The following is a 5,000-nucleotide window of genomic DNA, read 5'->3' as shown; positions in this document are numbered from 1 at the left end:
CCACTTGGAATTTAGGGTAGATCGAGTCTGCATATAGATTAGAATGATCACGTTATTGAATGGTAGAGTCCTTAGGGTTATTTTATTTATGGAACCGGACTCAGTTTAGCAAGGGCTAAGCTGAGATGAATGGAATTAAGACTGAGTTAATAACCTGACTAGGACTAGGGCTAGGATGCATCATGTTTTCTATTCTTGCGTGTTGATATGGTTGAGTGCAGGTTCCCGTTATCTTTAAGGATAGTTTCATAGCAGGAGGCTGGACTATCTGGATAACGGTTTGATTTATTTGTTTAGTATTGATATTATTGTTTAGTTATTAGTACTAAGGGTCTTAGGCCATATAGGCCGGACTACTGGTACTATGGTTAGTCTTGTGGAGTCGAGTGTCTAGTTAGGATCTGGAACTTTATCTTTAGGTTAGGTTCTAGATTGAGTTTGTGTTGTGTGAGTGTGCCGACAGTATGTGCGTAACCCGCCCATACTAGGCTTGTGTAGGGGTGATTAGTGTTTCCTCGGCCTCGTACCCAGCGGGTTCAAGGAAACCCCTTATTCGCTGGATCGGGAAGACTCAGAGAGACGGGATCATGGCCTATGGCTGAGTGATTACACGACGGTGTAATGTGGCAGTGACCCGAAGGACTGTGGGCTGTCGCGCGGTGACCCGAAGGACTGTGGGCCGCGGTCGGTTGAAAGTTCCTTCTTCTGGCCTTTGTGGTAGGGAGATAGGATATTGCCGATAGAGAGGAGGAACACGAAGTCACCAGGGCCCAGGTTAGAGTGTTGTGTTAGAGTGTCGTAGAGGGTTATGGAACCCTCGAGTTAGTGTAGCACCGATATACGGTGTTACAAGTTAGATCGAGTCGTAGTTACTCATAGTCTTATTAGTGTGATTGTGTTTGTGGTTGATTGATTTGCTTGCAGGTTCTGACATTAAGTCCTAAGTCTGGCTTAGGTACCGGATTAGGCTTGATGTGTATTTTGTTAGTGTAGGCCTGACGTTGGCCTATATGTGTTTGAGTGATTGCTTGTGAAGGGTGGTGGATATTAAAGCTATGCGGTATCATTGGTTGGCCGATCATGTTCTTGTTTGATTGTTGGTCGATCGGCCAATGATATTTGTATAGTCTAAGTGTCTAACACTACATGAGTACTGAACTCAAGCGTATATATGGTTAACTAGGGATTGCTTGTTGACTTGTTTTAATGCAGGTTCCCGTTACTTGAAGCTAGATCATGGCAGGAGGCCAAGTCTAACTTAGTAACGGTTTGCTTAGCCTTAGCTTTTATTGCATGCTAGGGCTAGATTGATTGTTATTTTGGGTTGTCTGGGTAGAGTCTAGGTTGCGGGTAGAGGCCGCCAGCTCACTGAGTAACATTAGGTTACTCATCCAACTCCGTTGTCCTTTTTGCAGGTCGCTTTAGGTAAGGATGATCGGATAGCTTGGTGCTGGACGTTAGGACCGCCGGTGTAGATTTTCATGCCTTTTGTAAACGGTATTGTGGATTTGTGTTTAGTTGACTCGATTTGGCATTAGGCCGGGACCGGTCTCGAATTATATCAATGTATGGATATTTCTCGAATCAATAAAGTAATTGTTTTATATGCGCTTCATGAGTACTCTGATATTTGACTAGTCCGGTCTAACACAACGTTAGGTCGAGGTACGGGTTGAAAAGCCTTAGGCCTTGATCTAACGGAAAACGCTAACTCTAGGTACGGGTTGCAAAGCCTTATGCCTTGACGCAGCGGGACGAGTTAGTGGATGAACTGGTCTAGGTCGTGGAGTAAAGTTTGTGACTCTGACCGGATTGTCCCTAGCCCGTCACGTAGCGCTTCCGGACATTGGTGTTGGGTTGGACGGTCAGTCATGTTCTTGTTTGATTGTTGGCTGGCCGGTTGGCCTTTCATCTCCAACCCTTGGTGTGGGTCGTCCGTCGGTCATGTTCTTGTTTGATTGTTGGCCGGTGGGTCGACCTATGCTTAGGACGGTTCGGGGGTGTTAAGAGGTGGTATCAGAGCATGGTTTCGTCCATGCTTCCGGAACTCATGATTTAATCGGTTTTAAATATTTATCGAGTCAAATTGAGTTACAAAAGGCATTAGGGAAACCGGTCACGTCCAGCGATAGGATTTGTGGTTTTAGGAATTAGGATTGAGATAGTGGAATCTAGAACTGTTAGGTTGCTTGGGTAGAACTGTTAGGTTGCTTGGGTAGAACTGTTAGGTTGCTGGTTAGAATTGCGGTTAGGTTGCATTGTTAGTATTTTCTGGGTTAGTAGATTATTTGATTGATTGTCTACTAACTTGCATGTTAAGTGTTCTTTTGAGTTGCAGCGAGTAAGTGTGTTTGTTGATCGGAACTTTAAGGGATGAAAACCTTAAAGTGGAGGGAGTTCAAGGCCAAACCCAAACCCGAAGCGAAAGAGGAGAGACAGATTCAGAGAACTGGGCTGTGGTATGGACTGGACAGATGGGAGGAAACAAGACTTCATTGGGGAAGGACTTCATCAGTAATTGGGAAGACAAAGATCGAGAAAGGATTTGAGGAATCTGGACAAGATAGTATCATGGGCAATGAGGGTGTTATGGCAGAGTAAAAGAAAGAGGATGACTCAGTGATCATTCCAGTGATGAGATATGAAGACAATTGTGGAGGCCTTGAAGAGGACACTCAAGGAACCGTGGTGGACATCGTAAAGAGGTTATGGAGATGAGTGGAGAATGTTGTGAAGACGAGCAATTGCGCAACCAAGAATTCGAGGACGAATTCTATTAAGGGGGGGGGGGAGAATGTAGAAACCCGTTAAAAAAAAAAAAAAAAAAAGGGAGAGAGAATGGTCGAGTACCTTTGTGGTGGTCGTACCGCGGGCAATGGATGGTCGAAGAATTGATCATGGGTGAACCATAAGCTGCTGGACCATGGTTAGAAAAGTGTTAGATTGATCAGAAGGATGTTTTGGAAGCATAACATTTTTGGAAGCACGACGGTTTAGAAGCTCGACGTTTCAGAAACCCGTCATTTCTTAGCCACTAAGTTTTCCGCAAAACTTAATGGCTATCACCAGAATATCATTTGGAAGATATTATAAGTTGGAAGCAGGACGGGAGTTAAGCAGGACGGGAAGTAAGCACGACGGGATCGAAGCACGACGGGAAAACCCGAAGTTTGGCGAAAACCCTAATTTTGGTATTATCGATTTTTCGAAGAAGCCGGAGGCTCGAGAAATATTTTCCATCAAGGTCAGGATTCACTTGGAGTTTATTAAAAATATTCATCTCACCAGAACAGGCGTAGAAAAATATTCGGGATTGATCGCGGGACGAAAATTCACCGGAAGGGTCGAAATCAGTCAAATGGACCGAGAAGCTCGAGCTGGCCTTATCTATGAGATAAGGACGTGATGTAACCTGCCTGGCATGGTATGTGGCAAGGGAAGCAGGAGGTGTTGAAGCCCAGGAGAGCACAGCATGCTGATTGACACCCAGAAGCACGAGGTGCCGCGAAACCTGCGATCGGAGCATGCTGAGCGACATGTGTGCGCTGAGTGTCAATCTGGATGAGGTCAGGCCGTGGATCAGACATCTGGAGGGCATGGTGTCACTCTGCATGATGTCCTGGTAATGCCATCAGACATGTGGAGCACGAGGTGCCGCGACGCATGCGTCCGGAGCCATGCGAGGCGACACACGGGCTGCCACACGGCTTGTTTCTGATTGGTTGCTGCATCCTATATAAACCCCACGACCCCAGCTCATTTCAAACCATCCAGCACACCTGAAACTCAGAGAAAAACGTGAGAGAGAAAGCTAGAGAAAGAAAGTTCGAGTTTCGATCGTTTTCGAGTCTTTTCGGCAGTTTTCGAGAACAGTTATTCTACTGATTTCAAGTCAGCGCCTAGGGAAGGTTCTGGCCAACTGAAGATCAACCAATTGAATATCAATTCAGATGGGAAGCAAGTCAACGTGGTTAGAGAGAGAGAAGCAAAGTGGTCGACTTAGAGTATAGTTGATTCTCACCGAGAAGGCCAGTTCCGTCCAATCAATGATTCTATATGATTGTGAGGCGGAAGCCCTGTCCAATTCAATCCGTCCAGGCCAGTCATATTCTATGACAATCAAGTGGAGGTGCTGTCCGAAGTTAGTTCAGAACCACGGGTTCAGATCAGTCGAAGTTCTGCTCGATACTCCGCCGGGAAGTCCGAAGAACTGTCCAAGAGCTAAAGGAGGTTTTGTCCAGATCAGGCCGTCCAGACCTGTTAGTGTCTTCATGATCAAGCCGAGGGTCTGTCCAAGTCGAGGTCAGTTCAGTCCAGTCCAGTCAAGGTGTCCCTTGGGTTTTGGCCAAGTCCTCTTCGATCAACCAGCTGCTTCTCGCCTAGAACACTGTGAGTTGGTTTGTTTGAATTCCACTTGGAATTTAGGGTAGATCGAGTCTGCATATAGATTAGAATGATCACGTTATTGAATGGTAGAGTCCTTAGGGTTATTTTATTTATGGAACCGGACTCAGTTTAGCAAGGGCTAAGCTGAGATGAATGGAATTAAGACTGAGTTAATAACCTGACTAGGACTAGGGCTAGGATGCATCATGTTTTCTATTCTTGCGTGTTGATATGGTTGAGTGCAGGTTCCCGTTATCTTTAAGGATAGTTTCATAGCAGGAGGCTGGACTATCTGGATAACGGTTTGATTTATTTGTTTAGTATTGATATTACTGTTTAGTTATTAGTACTAAGGGTCTTAGGCCATATAGGCCGGACTACTGGTACTATGGTTAGTCTTGTGGAGTCGACTGTCTAGTTAGGATCTGGAACTCTATCTTTAGGTTAGGTTCTAGATTGAGTTTGTGTTGTGTGAGTGTGCCGACAGTATGTGCGTAACCCGCCCATACTAGGCTTGTGTAGGGGTGATTAGTGTTTCCTCGGCCTCGTACCCAGCGGGTTCAAGGAAACCCCTTATTCGCTGGATCGGGAAGACTCAGAGAGACGGGATCATG

The sequence above is a fragment of the Brassica napus genome, unplaced genomic scaffold, assembly GCF_020379485.1.
Source record: "Brassica napus cultivar Da-Ae unplaced genomic scaffold, Da-Ae ScsIHWf_515;HRSCAF=775, whole genome shotgun sequence".
Classification (NCBI taxonomy): Eukaryota; Viridiplantae; Streptophyta; class Magnoliopsida; order Brassicales; family Brassicaceae; genus Brassica; species Brassica napus.
This window is presented reverse-complemented; position numbering follows the sequence as displayed.